Source organism: Lonchura striata, chromosome 6 (assembly GCF_050655825.1).
Source record: "Lonchura striata isolate lonStrDom1 chromosome 6, ASM5065582v1, whole genome shotgun sequence".
In the NCBI taxonomy this organism is placed as follows: Eukaryota; Metazoa; Chordata; class Aves; order Passeriformes; family Estrildidae; genus Lonchura; species Lonchura striata.
In genome coordinates this window covers 32,140,001-32,159,022 of record NC_140708.1, presented here as the reverse complement: position 1 = coordinate 32,159,022, position 19,022 = coordinate 32,140,001, and the positions used below count along the sequence as shown (strand labels likewise).

Sequence of the window (19,022 nt, the reverse complement as noted above, 5' to 3'; positions counted from 1 at the left end):
TCATTAGCTGTTTAGGAAATAAACAGCACTAAAAAGTAATTTTTTCTAAAAAAAGAAAAAGAAGAAATTAACACAATGGAGAAGAGTGTACTGATGATTTTTATCAGGCTTTTGCATCCAAGCTGTAACAATGCCATGAACCAAATGGTTGTCTTGGTTGCTCAACAATAAAACCTCCAAAGGAAGAAAACCCTAAGCACTGCCAGTGTTTTTTTTATTTATGTCCAAACTGGAGTCACTACATTGAAACCATTCCCTCAAGATGGTGGCCTCAAAGTTACAGATGCTCCTTAAATGAGTTTTAAGCACTTTCAATTAGAACATTACAAATCTGCTGTCAAAGAGAGCTTTAGCATACAAGTCCTTCTGGCAATGTTCTACATTTGCTTTTATTAAATAACAATGGGAGGATGTTTACAAGCATATATAATTTTCATTAGGCACACTCAACCCAAACACAGTATACATATGATGCAAACTTCAAATAACTTCAGTAGCAGTTATAGCCCTGAAGTAAAAATTTGCCAAAAATGCCTCCTTATTTGGCCAACACATCTTTCTAGAAATTGTATTTACTGACATCTGTGCCCTTCTATTAAGCTGAATAGAAGTATTAAACTGAAGGATCTGCTGAAATAAACACTGCAATAAATTTTATGGTTCTGTGAAACTACATTAGACTCAGCCATCAGAGCTCAGCTTCCCTACTTGCAACTTGCATGAAAGAAGAGAAAAAAATGTTATTTAACACTCTTGGATAGTCAAGACAAAACATGTATTCCATCTATCTATAACTTCACGTTGAGCACACTGTACTTTTAATAATGTACTATATTCAGATATAACATCTAATATTTCAGAAGTCATGATCATACTACCCAGTCCTATCTTGAAACACTAGATTCTATCAAATATTATCACCATGTTTTTCAACCGATCATTCAGTTCTATGCTGTGCAGTTCCACACAATCAGAAAAAGAAATATGTTTACAAAGATGACTGCATTACAACAAACATCAGTGTGAAAAAATATGACTAATGAAGGTAAGGCAGATCAATTAAAGGGCAAGTTGGAACTCCAACACATTTCTTTTTAGCCTTCAAAATAAGATTTTAAACAATGAGTTAGTGATTTCAGTAGGGGAAGTAGCCAGAGGGAAAAAGTACATTATTTGACTAGTGCTCTGTTAGATAGATTTCCTTCAATAACTTCTTAAAAGAACATTTGCTTCTGATTGACTGTAGCTGAAGTGTCAGAGCTGTTAACTGTGTATTAAACATGAAAAAAAAAAATACAGCTCAATAACCCCATCTAAACACAGAGGATTTCTAATTAGCAACAACAAGGCAATAAGGCTGTTATCCCCTACAACTTCTCCCACTTAAATTTCTCTAAACCTGCTTGGAACTTATTATCTTTTCTGGGAGGGGAGCAAAAGAAAACTACTCAAATAATTTAAACAGCTCAGTATTACCTACTCCTTGTGCTAAAGTTGGCCATTCCTCTCCATGTGCGACCTGAACAGGGAGCTGGTGAGAATGGCAGGAAACAAAGGTGAGATCAGAGAAGAGCTTGATTCTGTTCTGTGTAAATAAATGGTGCTGCATTGCAACAGAAACCAGAATTATACCTGAACTCCAGTACCCAATTGAATAATTAGGATCTGCACACAATTATTATATTTTTTTCCCCTGTAATATACCCAAACAGCAGCATTAACTAGAAGTCTCCTGGCAGGAGAAAGCAATTTCCCTTCTGTCTCCAAGACGAGGCACATGAGTTGCCTGTGTGGATCCAAGTAGCTATAAATACACTTATCTAGAAGAAATAGTCAAACAGTCTTTTCTAAGAGGAGTGCCTGATTGGTTAGCAGAAAATTGATACAGTGGAGTGAAGAATAAGTGATAAAGAGATAATCCAGTGTGGCAATGTAGTTCTGCAGTGCTGTAGCTCCTGCCTTCATTGGGTGGTGAGTGTAGGGTGATGGAAGAAAAGGACAGGCTTCTGTTGTTTGCATTTGAAGTATGACGGTGACATGGTGTGAGCAAACTTCAGATGTGAAGAACAAAAGCCCAGTTTTCCTCGACACCATCTTTAACTATATGATGAAGCCTAAAGCCGAAACACTGTGCTATTCCATTTTTACAGCTGATGTTCTCTTTATCTGTTTTTTACCTCTACAAAGCAGAGATGCAAATAGCTGCATGAACTTATCTGGTGCATGCATAGTTTCTTTTCCAGAGAAAGGGTCAGTGCATATGTTTCTAATCTGGCCTTAGTTTCTGCAGTAATTTCTCAGACTGTTACATTATGCTCATTACTGGCATAACTAAATATTTCCCAAGCAGGCTATATTTAACAAATGTTTAAAATTATTTCTGCAAGGATTAAACATCTACAAATTATTTTATTTTATATAAGTGAATAATTTGGAGAGAAGAATAGTACCTAAGCTGGTGGTGGATCAGAGTATGCCAGTTACAGGAGCACTTAAGCGCCCATTGGCACAGCAAGACTCAAAGACCCGGTAGGTTTCAAAGGAACACTTTTTTTTTTTTTTCCCCTTCTAGAACTCTTTGCTTTCTAGTAAAGCTGCAACCACAATGTTCTCTCTCTTAATGCCACCATAAAAAATCAAAACACTTTAAAACAAATTGATGTCCTCTTTAATATAGTCATCACATCATCACAGTGCCCTTGCACCCTGCTTGGTGACAACCAGGGGGATGCACACACACATCTCTCTCTTGCTTGCTCTCTCTCTTTTTTTTTTTTTTAAGGCATTGAAGCGGGCAACAAAGAAGGAGAGAAAGACTGGGAGAGACACTCAATTGAGATATTGGCACCTTTGATTGACAAGATCTAATCAGCTTATCTCCACACTAATAAAGTTGATGGCCTGTGGAGCTGGTATATGTCCAGCTTCAAGTGAACTTTCAGTAGCCAAAGCCTCAAGGGCCAGGACTAAGACTGAGCTTATCTAAACTGATTTAAATCAATTCCTAATTGGCTATTTCAATTTGATCAATTTGAAAGGTTGGAAACCTGTAATCACTTGACTAAATTGTCCTGATTCGTACTGGCATCACTGGAGATTTGGTCAGAAACACAAACTATTTATCTATAATGAAACAATGGCATACAACTGATACACTTCTGAAATTATTTCAGCCTCCTTAAAGTACTATTCAGTTTATACAAATTGGGTGTTTTACAGAGCAACTTCTTTTGTACTCAGTAGAATATTTTGAACTATGATGTTTGAAAATGGGCAGTGAATGCCACAAGCAACACTCCCTATGTCATGAAAAGGGGCTGAAGTGCTCTGTAGCTCTTGAACAATTGGCTGTGTTTTTCTAAATTAACAGTTTCCTTTATGTGTTTTGAGGGAATGCCTGTCCCACTGAAGGTGTGATAGCAGAATTAAACACTATGAAAGTAATGACTTGAGCATTCAGATAGATTTAATTCATTATCAGCAGAATTACATAATTCACTTCTGAAGTTCTTGGAATTCATTTTGCAAAGTTCAATGCACTTTCAACTCCAGAATAACATGCCAAAGAAACATAAGTACTGCATCACATGAAGAAAAAAGCTTGCTGCTTCTTTCAGGATAAATCACTGCTTTTAGGAATGCAGACAATTTCATAGCATCAAATTGCATCTACACAAAATAATTGCTAAATTAAGAACTCTGTTATCCATATAAAATTAATATTTTAGGAAAACATGATATTACTAAAGAAGCATCTTATGAGGTGGAACTGTATACTCGTATATATTTATAGATTTGACAAAGCATGAGTAGTGAAACAAAATATAACTATTTTTTTGTCAATAGCACACATGAACACCTTAGAAATGTCTTGTGTTTAATAGAGGTAATTTAAGCACTTTGCAAAGGAAGAGTTTTTTGGTATTAATGCTAGATTACAAAAAACCCTAAGCAATATTTTCATTCAGATTGTGGTTTTCAAGTTGTAATTGCTTTATACAAAATCCACTCTAGTGTTATCACTCAATATCATCTTCACTGCTGTACATCTGAAGATAATTTTGCAATAAAACTTAATTGATAGAGCTTATTTTTCACTAATCTCCTAATATAGAAAAATGAAAAAGTACTAACAGTATGTATTATAAGCTATGACCCTCACAGTGCAGGATATTTCTAGTTTATCAAACTAAAATAGATCCATTTTATGGCATCAAATATTTTATATACTTTAATAATGTAGAGACTTTTTCCCCAAATAGGAAGTAAATGAAAATTCCCTTAATAAAGGAAAATGTGGAGAGTAAAAGTCATTCACAAAGAGGATAAGCAGAACATCTCATAACATTTCTAGCTTGTGCCCCACTGACCATTAGTGCAAAATTTCAAAACATTTCAGTTATGGAAATCAGTAAGTCTGCCATCAGTGACATCTATTAAGAAGTTAAATTCAGTGATTTTGTAATTATAAACTGAACTCCTCCTGATGTACTGCAGAAACTGGATTCTGAACATGATTTTAAAAAAATTAAAACACTGTGAATTACTTTATATTTCCTTCTCCTATGGGTTAGACATGGTATCAGTCCTAAGACTTCTCATCAGTTAAGTAAACATTTCTAGTGACTACAGAGAGTATCAGAAGAGAAAATAAAGCACTAGATATTCATAGATGATGACTGGCACTTTGAATCCATAAGGCTTTTTCTTTAACTTCAGTACACCTTAAAGACAATATTCCAGAGCAGAAAATTCCCCAGGTACCAGCCAGCCATCATGAGAAATGTCCTGTAATCCTGAGACCTGAGGTCACATTGAGACCCAGCCACTGCAGCACTCTGTTCCTGAGCAGAGTAGGTAACTTCTGTCTTGAAAAATAAATGGTCTGCAGAGTCAGGGAGCTACATTTGGCTCACAATCAACAGTTTGTCTGCTTGCCCCAGACTTTGTTCCCAGTTCTACTAAAAAATCTGCTGGAATGGACAATTTGGCACTTTGAAGACATGGGTGCTGCTCTGCGATCTTTGTAGGCTGAAATGAGATAAACCTAAACTGTAAAACTGAGATTATCCCTTTACTTCTGCAGTGTGACTTTGAGTTTTCCTTCCTCCCCAAATCAGCCACTTTTCTGCACCATTTCTGTTTTGGTCTCTTGCAGAAGGATCCAAACATATTGATTGCTCAGACATGACTCAAAACATCATAGAGAATCAAGGAAAATGCTCCTATCCTACTATTTGGGATGTCTACATAGGCTTTAAGATACCACCCTTCCTGATCATTCAGGAATTCTATAAGACAGAAAAGATACTCATCATAACCACAAACATCTTTCCACATCTGCACTGACCTCATTTTTCTGAACCTCTGAGATGAAACTAGCTTGGTGCTGCCTTCTCACCATTTTTTTAAAATTTAACATTACTGTGCTTTTGTCTATCAACAGAATGAGTATAATGTCATTGGTTCTGTCTCTCAAGAGGATTAAATGGATGCACAAATGAGAGCCCATGATATTAAAGAGCAAAACCACATTGCCATCAAACTGGCAAAAGAATTGCAGCAATTTCAGTTGTAAACATGCAAGTATGGCCTTATTTTTGCATTCAAATGCTTCTCATACTGTCATTTAATGATGCAAAAGTTTTCTAAACAGAGTCACCAGCTTGCAAAGATCACTCCAGATGTATCAGACAGAATTAGTGATTGTAAAAGGCTGAAAGATTTGCACTTTTTCTTCTGCAAACAAGACACGACTCGCCAGACCAAATCAGCCTCCGCATTTTTTGGCAGTCAAAGCATAACAAGGCCAAAGTAATACCAAACTATTGATGAGGTTCCTAAGTTAAAATATCAAAGTGGTATACATGCAGAAGAACTGTTGACATTTGAATTTCAGCAACAGGCATTTTTTAGGCATTTCAAACTCTGTAAAACCTGACATTTCAGTGTTCATATACAAAACCTGCTATGATACAAAACAACACCTCTTCACCAATACTTTATCATTTAAAACTTTCTTCTTCATTATATAGTCACATAGTAACATTTCAGAACATATTTCCTAGAAACCTGTCATCCTTATGTAAATAAGAAAAATCTGCTGTATATTAATTATGATTTTTTGTAGTGATCACTTTCAGTTTCCTTGTTTCCAGTAGTCAGGTTTTCATCCCCTTTATTATTCATGTAGAAATCTGGCAGGTAAAATATAGTAATTTTTATGCAATGTTTTGATGAAGCACACCAGAGAAAATGAAATGAAATTAACTGGACTAGCCCAAAAAGAAAAAAAACACAGGTAAAATACAATTGCTCAGTGGGTTATTTTCATGACATATGGGAACTAACCTGTACTGCTCCTCAATTATTCCATAATGTATAATGTCTGTATCCCCAACCTTTTAACAGCTGGGATTGAAATGTTTTGACATGATGATCTCTAGGTGGCAATACCGAAAGCATTAAAATATAGATATAAATAGGTGATAATGAAGAACAAAATGTGTACCATTTCCTTGCAGTCATAGTTTGCAAATTAACAAGCTGCTATTGATTTTTCTTTGAGGTCAATAACAGCATTTATTGATCCAAGAAGTTAATACTCACTGAGGTCAATATTATATCTCAGGGGTCAACATGTCTGGATTCTGACTTCTATTTCCTGTCCTTATATAAATATTATATAGACAATATGGGAAAATTTCATCTTTGGACACAAAGCACTGTATTTAACTGGATACAAACTCCCCAAAACATTAAAACTTAAGAACAGAGCCAACCTGGATCATTTTCAGACTGCTCTAAAATACTTAAAACCTTAAAATCTGGAAGTATTGTCTTCATGAACTGTATCTTCAGCCCTGAACTTAACATCTCCCAAGTACACAATGGTCATTCATTGTGCTATTTCCCCACAGCAAATATTAAACCATTTTAGAGACTACTCAATATCAAGGGGCATCAACATATTTTACCAAACTAAACTAGAACTCATTAAAAAATAACAGCTGAATAACAGTTGTGGTGTGATTGATTTTGGTTATTCTCCATACTTTCTGATGTGTTCTCAGGCAAAATCAAGAGAAACTTTCCTGCTGCCTTCAGTGAACTTTGGATTGGGCCCTCGTAAAAATCATTCAAAGTTTTCTTCTGTGGTTTGTCACCCAAGCATTAACAGGTCTAAAGAAAAACTAGAAGTGAGCAATTAGTCTCCTGATAAATTACTCTGACAAATATCAATGAAGCTGTAGCACACTTACAGGAAATGACAGGGAAGGTAATATATTTCAGAAATGCCAAGCTCATACAGGGATTTTTACATCTCTACTGCAACAAATGGTCAATAGCATAATATCTCAAAATGTGGAAGATGCATATTAGCTTTGTAAGGAATTGTAATTGTGTGAAGAGATACTATTAAACTTACAGCACAAACGATGCACATTGTGGCAAGCATTTAAATTGGCTAAAAATGATACTCCAGAACTTTAATAATATTCATCACATTTGCAGAACCTTACAATTCAGGAACTTTCTATCATTATGCAAAGCAGAAAATGTTATTTTATGCATGAATAAGCTGTAACAGAAAAACTGATAGTCCACAAATTGTATAGAACTAAAACTGTTAATACACCAACTTCTGTGCTCTCTAGTAGGAATGAGTAAAATCTGGGTCATCTGGCTTTTGGTACCAGGACTTTTGTTTGAGTGCCTGAGTATGCAAAGAGTCAGTAAAATAGGAGACCACATAAAGCTATTTTCATTGTTAATTCAATTTTTTTACCTTCCTGTATCAAAATTTTGCTTCAAATTTCATAAATTTACAAGGCAAATATTTAAAATACTAATTTGTTATCAAAACATAGTAGTTCCCAGACAAAAGGTACACATAATGGTGCAAGTGTGCTATGCAGAGCATTACAGATGAATAAAAGATTCTGTTACAAATGGCCTAAGTTTTTAAATGTTTAAGAGACATGATCATGTATCTATGAGGAAAATGGAGTACAGTAATAAGCATTGTTCTTTAAAAACATACAGAAATACACAATTGATTTAGTTTAGAAGTAAAAAACTACAGCCAATTTTTACTTTCTTAATCAAACATTCCCTCTCTGTTCTTGCATAGCTGGTTAAACATGGAAATTTCCACCACAAGAAAAGAAAATCTTTCAAACTCAGTTTTGTCCCTCTGGGTGGTCAGGAGGATATGCCACACCTCCATATATTTCTTTAAAAGCTACATAGGTTATGACATATTCTTTTTTGTTTCATGACTTAATTTATATTAATTTTGAATTTGAAGAAACTTTCTTGGAAAAAGGAGATGACAAAAATTATTTTGTTGTTTTAATAGCTGAGTAAAATAACTAAAAAATTGCCATCAACATAGGGAAAACACCAAAGTTTATCTGAGCATATTTTACATTTACAAGTGATTCATTTATCCCACAAATTTAATGCCATTTCCATTTCTGTATGCCAGGCTTTAATAAGCATTTCTAAATGTTTCCTCCAAAGATTAACCTTAAAATGTTAAAATTAACAATTATTCTGTTATAAACACAGTAAATACCCAATCTAGTTCATGACATATTTATAAAGTTTTGCTAGAATACTTGTTGTATAGAACATTTTATGGGTATGCAATAAAAAACTCTTCCCTTGAATTATTACCATTTGAGCAATACTCTGACTTGCCATTTTAAACTCCTTTGAGAAAATATCATCGTTTATAGACTGGATTTAAAATATATCCTCATCATAAAATTGAAAGCAGTTAATTAAAAAAAATTATGAAAAAAATTAATGTGATCTCTATGTTTAATTCTTAACACTTCTATACCTCATTTCACTACTAAAAAAAAGGGCACTATAACACATTTACATACAGAGTAAAGCAAATACAATAATTTTCAGAAAATTTCTCAAGATGGCATTCCAGCAAATTATTACGGTAGGCAAGTGCCAAAACATTCAACACATGGGAATCTAAAGCATTCAATTATAAAAATCAGATTAATACTTTCAAGACATCTTTAATGAAAACACAGAATTATTGCATCCCTGTGAACAATAAAAAATTAAAACCAAAACAATACTCTCATTCCAACTGTTTTGCATGTTGGGTCTCTAGATGCTACAAGGGAGCTAAACACAAGCCAAAACTCAAACACATGAACACTTCAAAATTTCAGTTTTACTGAGTCGCAGGCTCCATAAAATATGGAAAAATTTACCTCAGTAGAGACGAACTAAGTAGATGCAAGAGATTACCTTTGCAGCATGTTTATCTTTGTGTGATATGCAATATAAATTGAGGAATTTATTTCACAAAAATGCAAACCACAACAATTATCCACTCCTGATCACTTGAGCTGGAGATAATTAGTCAGAGCTCGACCTTCCTCATGGAAACAAACTCTTATCTTGCAAACCTTTTTGGAAAGGTACTAAAAACAGGGCGAGCTTGTCTGGTGACCAGTGATAGACTGGCCTGAAGCTGATATTAGAAAAAGTTTCTTCACCCAGAGGGTGTTTGGGTGTCGCTGTCGAGGCAGGACGGGAATGAGAGGACTCTGATTCAGAAGGCTGCTGAGAGTAAAACACTGGTTTATTCAAAATACACTGCTCTTTTATACAGAGCTCCACAAGGACCAAATCCATTGGTTCTAAAGTGAAAACAACTCATACCATTGGTGTAGAGTGCTTGATGCACAGTGTAGAACTTAACTATAAACAATGTGAAAAACAAGAGAGATAAAGAATTATTTACATTCTTTCCCAGCTCCTTCCCAGGCTTTCTGCCTGGCTAGAAACTCTCAGTTTCTTTCTTTGACTGAATCTGAGACCCACATTTGGGCACTGGAACAGCTCCCCGGGGCAGTGGTCACCAAGTCTGACAGAGTTCAAGACGTCCCTGGACAAGGCTCTCAGGCACAGGATGTGATTCTGGGGGTTGTCCTGTGCAGTCCAGGAGTTGGGCTTGATGAACTCTGTGATTCTCATGGATCCCTTCCAACTCAGCATTTTCTATGGTTCTGATTCTTCCCCAGCATGCACATCAATGTGTCAATCAATGTGCATGTGCCCACACACGCTTGCAATTTAATATGTAAATACTTATGCTCTGCCAATAACTGGGCATGTTTACAACCATGACAGTTTATTACACTTGTTAGGATTAGGCCAAGAATATAAAATTCCATACCAAAATTAATGTTTTTGGAGATAGTGAAATATGATGAGGTAAAGAGAAATTGGCAGAAAAAGAACCACAATGTGGCAGACAGCTGATACTTGGAATTAGGAGTATGGAAAAATGGAAAAAGTTTGCAAAATATGTAATGGACACAAAATTATGGAAGAAAACAAGGTTCTCTTGAGCCAAGAAAAAATAGAGAAGCAAGAACATAACATATGTGCATAAGTGGCCTGTGACTGATGTAAAAGAATTAATTTGTATTCTCAAAACCATGAACTGCAATTTTGTCGGTCTACAGCTCCTCACAACACCTAGTAGCCAATAAGCAAAAGTAGTGTCTCAAAATAAGACTGTAACAGCTCAAAGAAAATCCCAGTGCTGGTTCACACTGCCAGTTCAGAGAGATGAGTGGTACTGCAGATCAGCAGTGCCACTCACACTGATAGGATGAAATCAAGCCAGGTCAGTAAACAGCTTCCAACATGGAACTCCTGAGTCTAAGTTTTGATTTAAAAATAGAGACTTAGATGGTCAGCAGTACTTGCACAAATTAGAGGTTATGTCCTCATCTGACACACATTACACAAGCTGACATTTCAACTGTAACTGGACTAAGGTTCCACAATGTTCAGCACTTCTCAAACCTGACTGCTTGCTCATGCAACACATGGATAACTTTTTGGGCCAGAAGTGTCAGTAATTACAGGACAAAATAAATTCTATCAGCAGTATAATAAAACCATTATTATAAAGTAGTATGGTGTGACTTTAACTGTATGAAGAAATACCCAGATAGGGTGCTCTCCCATCATTCCATACTATGATAGAGCAATATTATTCAGTTCTGTGCTTGTATGTCCTGGTTCAGGACAGTAGCCTGGGCTTCCCTTCCCTGCCCCCTATATTTTCACCAAAAAAAAAAGTAACTGTAACTCTTCAGTCCTAAGATTTAAAAGGGCAAAATACTGTGCTTGAAAGATGTTCTACCATGAAAATCCTTTTAATACTGGCTTTATATAGAAAAGCATGATTAGTATAGAAATATTTTTTTAATGTTAAACTTCATTCTTTAGTGCATTGGGAGGAAAACAATGTTAGTCTATCAGGAAGCAGAGGTAGAAAGCTTCAAACAAGAAATATTAAAAAAAAATCTGCAAAACACAGGTGAGCTTTGTCAAGTCTAAGCTCATCAACTTTTCTTCTTGATGCAAGTTGTAAAATAAAAAGTGTTTGCCAAGCAAGACCTCATGCTGTGCAAATTCAGCCGTGTCCTTTTAGCAAAAAATCTGTTAAAAACTATTGAAAATCAGGTTGTTTATTTAAATACCAGAAATTCCAATTCACCAAAGTCTGTCTTTTTAATGAAATATACAGCTGATGTTCTGTGGAGAATGAACTCACCAAATTAAGTCATTAAATTAGCAGTATATTAATATATTTGAAGGTCAAAAGGTGGACTTGCAATTCCATTCAGCTGTGCTCTTTCAAAAGTTGCAGCAGACTGACTGTCACTGCCAACTCAGTATCACTTGGAATCAATTCCTTTCACTTGGTGAAAGTTCAAAAGGAGTGCTAGGGTAGATGGGATGGGAGGGAGAGAATAAATCATGTGTAAATGAGAACAGTGTTTAGGGACAATGTATCAGAATTTGAGGTCTACTCATTAAAGATGAACCAACAGTTCCCACCTGAAACTTTTCAGACAAGTTTCCTAAAACTCATTTTCCTCAGGGAGAATATGCAACCTGATGAAGAGATCTTCTCAGGCCTATACAAGTTGAACACTTACTTGCTATGGGCTTGACTTGAAATTTTTTGCCCACCTGTTGAAATGGGACAAGCTATACTAGATGAAATTCTGACATCTCTTGGAGACACCTAAGCACAGTTGCTGAGAGTGTTAACAGATAACAAAAGAGAATATAAACATATATATGGAGGACAGACAACTGGTGGCTTTTTCCATTCTCTCTTTCTCAAACCAAGGTGGTTTGGAGAGTTTATTCATACTGCTAGAAACAGCATATACTGCTCAAAAAATAGATATTTTTTTTTATTCTTCTTTCTTTTATTTGCCTTACTTGCTCAGAACCAGACAATAAACTCTGAAATCTTATCACAGAAGGGAAAGCTCCCTGAGGCTAAATAATTTCAAAATTGAAAGAAGCAGGTAGCCTAAGTTCAGACCAAAAACTAGCCAAATACCTTGACCTGAAATCCTCACATTCTTATTAGGACAAAAAAAGTCTTCAAAAGCTTTACTACAGACTTAGAAATAAGCTACAATGAATACACTGATCAATAAACACCATCTTATGTGAATAAATACATTAAAGAAAGAGGGTCAGCACAATAAAAAATAATGCTGAAATACTGTTTTCTCTGATTCAGTTAGATGTTTTTTCCTATATAACAGTCTACACAGTAGAGGTGGTCCAATAGAGGGCCTGTAAAATAATACTTTAATGTTATCTTCTGAGTTCAGCTTATAATTCAGATATTAATATTATTCACAGGTACTCTGTAACAAATGCAAGGTATTTGTGAAAACTTACAGATTTTAGCCTGTGTGATTATTTGTCTGGCATACACAGGGGAAGTACCTAAAGTTTCTGATAACTGAAAAGAAGTTTTCATCATTCTAGCATGGAATAAAAATTCACAAAACTACGTCTCTATTACATTTAATAATGCAGCTTTATAAGGTTATTGCAATGTTTGCTCATTGTTTGGATGTTTGCTCATCCAAAAATCAGTCTTATGCAAACTTCAACTGGATGCAAGTTCCTAACAAAGCTGAAGTTAAGTTGTCCCATGATGTGTGGTACAATAATGAATTCCTGCACATGTAAAATAACCTGTGACTTCTTTCAAAACAGTGGGCAAAAAGGTCAAATTTGGATTTTTTCCTACTGTAACTTAGCAAATCTGTACTACTCAACAGATTTGACATTCCTTATTTGCTGCATTAATGATATAATCCCAAACCTAGTGAGGTGAAAGATAAGCCTTCTTTTTTATTGGAAATCCAGTTGAAAGGTGATGAATATCAAAAGATAATCTTTTAACAGAAATAGTCTTGCAACTCTATAAAGTACTTCCTCATTTCTTCAAAAAAATTAGCCGGAAAAGGTTTTCTTTGGTAGCAGTTAGAGGGCAGTACTCTCAATTAATGAAAATGCACAATTTCCTTATTTTATGGTAAGTACTTTATGTATTTAAAAATATAAGAAAATACCAAAATAATCTATATCCTGCATTTGTAACAACAGATGGAAATGCAGAGGGCCAAGGAGCAGAGGGAACAGACTTTGAAAACCACTAGACAATGCTGAGTGAGTTACTGGATAAACTTTTCATGACCACAAAGGTGCAAGGCCCATACTGCTGCTGAATCAAATCAATCCCAGAGCTAAGGAAAATTGGGATGGTGCCAGAATTTGAATTAATATGCAAAGGAGTATCTGAATAGAGAGAAAGGGTATTAAAGAGTTAGAATTGGGAAGGTCAGAGCTGAGAAGGATGGTGAGAGGGAGGGAGGAGGTGGCCGTAGGGAGCAGCTCAGTGACTGGACAAGCACGGAACCAGCAGGAAATATTCAAACTGAATGTGTAAAAATCCCTTCCCTGGTATCAACTGCGTGCTAAAGCACTAAGGAATGGAAACTGAGGAGTTTGGGCTCTCTGTGCCCTCTCAATGCTGCTTCTGACTGTTCCTTACAAAGCAGCAGCACAACCCAAACACGATTCCCCCCCCATGACCGTGCAGCTGGGGTACTCCTGAGGCCTGACATCCCCAGAAACAAAAATCTCTCCCTATTTCTTCCTCCTCACCACTTTAAAGCCCAGACTATGAAGAAGGGCAGAGGGCTTAGAGATGTAGGAATGCAATATGCCACTTCAAAATGAATTTTTGAAACAATAAACAGATTTTAATAGAAATCAGCCAGAAAAGAAAAAAAATTATATATGAAACATGAAATACTGCTGCTAGCAGAAGAAACAGGGATCATGAAAAAGCTCTCTCTGATGGTGACTGGAAATTGCATAAAAACTCATTTCACTACAGAAACTTTGGATTAAGATTTCAGTAGAAAGATGTTCTGGCATATCAAAGAAACACCTGAGGAGGAGATATTGGTATATGCTCCAGAACTCAAAAGCCCTCTTTCTCTAATGAAAGGTTTTACACACAGTATTCACATATACATGTATGAATAATTCATTAGAGATGAAATAGGTAGATATTAAGTGTAAATATCTAGGACAGGAATAGCCTCTTTTATTTAAAGCAAGGGGCACTAGAAGCAAGGTCCTGATTTTCAAAACTTGGTTTCCATTTCCATACTCTTAGTTATTTGGAGCTCAAATGTAATTAGAATATGCATGCACCTGAAGACAGAACAGGGGCATGAAAGTTCAAGTGATATTAACTAATTTGAGTAAATTACTAAGCATACAGAATTACAACATAGGAGAAACAGCAAACTTTCCACTAGTCTAATGCAATATGTATGAACATTAGGATTTGTTATTTTGTTAAATTAACATTGGGTGTTAGAACCATTTAAAGATTTTTAAGCTGAGCAAAGACTTTTAAATTCAATTGTACCTGTAAACTCCAGCTCTTGCAACCATAATGGAATGGAAAGAGTTTAGTCTATATACTTATTTTAATTTTAATGGTTTCACATATATTATGACAGTTCTGGTGTGCATCTGATTTGTGACACCTGACCAGCAAAACCACCCCGTGAAATATGGTGGGAGAAGGTCCTTCAGGGATGATGCTTGGGGATTCAGATGGTTCCAGCAGTAAAGGAGTGAGAAATCCAAATCTGTAGCATACTGCAGTGGACAATGTGCTTGTACATCAAATTCCATTGCTCATATCTGGCAGGACACCTCCTGGAGTTAACTGTTAAAACAGTTCCCTTCTCATGCTAAAGTCCCTGAACTTGAAGACTCCTGACTTCAGAAGTACCTTATAAACATTTGTTAACACACTTTCACTGATCTGTTCACTGCACTTTCAGTGCTGCATCCAGATAAGACAATATTTAATATTATTTCATAAAGAAGCAAACACTCATCTTTGTCTAAAGAGATTCCTATTTGCTTTCCAGCAAGTAGGCTGCCAATGCTTTGAGATGGGTCTGACCTATAGGCCAGCAAAGCATTACATTATGTATTTATGGCTCAGTCCAGAAAAGGAGGTTTGAAGGTAGTTCATTGCAATAGGTAATGAACTGAAATTTGCTTGGATCCTTTAGTAGCAAGAATTAGCCGTGTCACACAAGGGTGGAAAAAGCTGTTGCATGTCTTGCTGAGAGATATTTCTCCTTTAACTGTTGCAGAGTTACATATTGCTGAGATTACCAATGAGTAAGGAGGATTGAAAAAAATAATAATTTTAAGCAATCTCAGGTTTCAGAATTATTTTCTGTATATGGAGCAGGAAACCTTCTTCCTTGATTTCTTAACTTCTAAAACACCATGTTTGCTTGTTACAAAAAGGGTACAAAAATAGAAGCCAAGACAAAATTTTAAAGATTAAGTACAAAGAGTAGATATATTATCCACAAGCTCTTCTAGTAGCACAGCTATTTCGGAGAGGTTCAGAGCCACAGCATAATATCCAATAATCATCACTCATAGAGGCAAGCTCAACAGTTCTCAAATTACTGAAATCTATAGAAATACATAAGGGTGATGAAGGAAACAAAGTAAATACTTGCAACATAGTTTTTCCCTGAAATCCTGGACAGCATTCAATGGTTGGATCTCTCACTCTCTCTCTTACGTTGTCCTGAGACAAGGTAAAACTACATTATATAAACCACCACCATTATATAAACACCACTTTTTTTTCTGGAAAATATCTGGCACTTGAGAAGAACTTAGTGAAAACAACTCAACTGCAGAGCACAATGGTCCTCTGCAACAAGGTGTGTTGTTCTTCTCCTTGACAGTATTTCACATTTCTATGCCAATTTTATCACTGAGGATGAATGAAGCATTTTAAACTATTCCTCATTCAAAATATTTCTGTCTGAGCAAACATATCTAAGACTCAACAAAGAAGAGTATACCTTATTATGCTACATTCTGCTGACAAAATAAAGTTATAGAATTCCTTTTGATATTGTGGAAATCTTAACATGGGGAAGAGAATTAAGCCCCCTCAAAACCAGGTAGAATTTTGTGATTAATCAGGATTAATTTGGTGAGCAGTCTTTTTGCCTGAAAACAGAAATTTTCATGCATTCTTAAAATCTTTCTCATATTCTGAGGCTATATGGTCAGACTAAGTGGCCTGAAGTTAAGAAAATTGAGTTGCAGAACTACAAATAATGTGTGGTGTTGGAAATGCCTACTTACAAGGCTGTAAACTAGACTTTCTCACAAGCAAAGCAGTTTATAACATACCCAGAAAAATAAGAAGAAGACTTATTCTTTAAAACAGTGTTTTGAATTTAAAAAGCAGATGAGTGCACTTTGTAGTGTTATCAACCATTATTAAAAACTTCCCCTACTTGGTACAAACAATGGAGACCTTTGCAATTCAAACAGCTGATGGTTTCTCTTTATGTCTTGAGAGACTTCTGTCGTGTTTTTGCCATAAAATTCAGGCAACTTAAAAGCAAATGCACTGATTAACTCCCAGGTGTACCAAATCAGCTTCTTAAACACCTGCTAAATTTGCAACATACCCCTACAAATGTTTAGAATAAAGTTCATCTGCTTACAGTGGGCCTTGAGTACTCCAGAACCGGTTGCCAGATACTAAAGGCTTTGTGTAGTCCTTCAGGAGGTTTCTGAATGGATTTAAACATCCTCAGCATCAACAAATGACAGCAGACAAACTATGAAAGCTTGACAGTGCTGGATTGCCTCAGAGATGGTGACATAAGTGGCATCCTGTTCAGACACCACTGAAGCCATGAATCAATGACATCGCTCAAAGAAGGAAGTCAGACCTTCCAACAGATCTCAGCTTGTATGAACAACTGTACATAAGATGAAAGGGCTTATCAATTTAGAGATACAAACAGGAAAAAAGCTTCTAATTTATCATGGTAAGTTTCAGGAATTGTAATGTGAAATTGCATAAAATTAGTTATGTGATGTCAGATTAATCCCTAGATGATCACAGGGGCAGGTTAAAATAGTATATGTATTTTTGCTGATTAAGGTAATAAAAAAGATCCAAATGTGACTTATTCCAGAGGTGAAAATCATCCACCTTTATTACAGCATGCAACACACATACCCATAATTGCAAAAAGACACCACATAAATAAAGTAGAATAGATACTTAAGGGTTGTCACATCCACCTCACAGAATCACAGAATAGCTGAGGTGGGAAGGGACTTCTTGAAATCACCTTGTCCAACACTCTGCCCTAGGGTCGCCCAGAGTCAAGACTGTGCTTACCTATCTGCATTTTGAGTATCTTCTGAGATGAAGAGTTGACAATCACTCTGATCTACCTATTTCACCATTTGACCATTACCACAGTAAAAAATTATCATGTTCTGATGGAATTTCTCAGGTTATAAATTGTGCATCTTGTCCTGTCACTGGATATCACAGAGTCTGGCTCGCTCTTCTTCATTCCAACCCATCAGCTATTTGTACACACTGATAAAGTCCCCCAGAGCCTTCCCTTCTCCACACTGAACACTGTTTGCTTTCTCAGCCTTTCCTCACATGAAAGATGCTCCAGTCTCTGATTTCTGTTCATGGTCCTTTCCTGGACTCACTCCAGTTAAGTCAATGCCTTTCTTGTACAGGGGAGCCCAGATGTAGAAACAGCACTACAGAAGTGGCCTCACCAGTGCTGTGTAGAGAAGCTCTTTATGCAATAGAAGTAATAAAGAAGGCAAGACATGGTCTGAGGAGTCTGCTCAAAGAAGAACTGAAAATGTTTTATTTTATTTTATTGGGAGACCTCAACACAGAGCAACCAAAATTAATTCCAAAAGTAAGTTCTTTTGTTGCACTGGATTAACCTAAATTCTCTTATACCTAGAATGATTGTGGTCTATGCCAGGATTAAAATAATTAATCAGTTTATATAAAAATCTGTGGAAAAAAATCTATATTACAATGAAGTCAATATTTCCTAAATCATCATCTCAAAATTATTTAATATTAAGAAGTCACATAATATCACTCTACTACTAGTCTTTACAGAGTTTGGGGAACAAGAATTATACACCTCTTTCTCTTTCACTCTGTGCACGAGATAAAAAGTAGAGACAGACACAAAGATGGGGTGAATTAGTGACTCTGTGGAATTCTGTGCAGTTTCACCTGGTTTTGACACTGAAAGACACCGTTTCCATATAAATATACATTTGCACTCCAACCATATTTCTCAGAAATCACCATGGAGATATGCAACCAGAGTTAACATGATCATCATCTCCATGAAACAAATTCCACATGGAGTAAAAAAGGATATAAGATACTACCTCCACAAAAGGATCAGTCTGAATTTTTATATACTGCTCTTTGTGAAAGATCCAGGCTCAAGTAAAGCAGATCAGGAACCATTTTTGACAAGTTTAAAATAGTCCTTCTAAAAACAAGTTATTGACCATTTTTAGAAAATCTGCAGGAAAGCAAATTTAATTGCTATCATATGTCTGTCTATATAATGTGCCAACGTCTGGCACAAAAGAATTAACGCTCCCTGTCCCCTCCAAATTCTGCACTGTATGTTCCATACATCCATTTCCTTATTGTACACAGCACTAAGCACAGAATAATTAAAATGTTGGCACTTTAGTAATACCATTTATTT

At 35.8% G+C, this 19,022-nt stretch overlaps 1 protein-coding gene across 11 annotated transcripts in view; it reads right to left on the bottom strand.

The window, feature by feature from the left end:
- VTI1A (vesicle transport through interaction with t-SNAREs 1A) overlaps positions 1-19,022 on the bottom strand; it is a 266,161-nt gene that overhangs the window by 185,012 nt on the left and 62,127 nt on the right. The window lies entirely within an intron of this gene.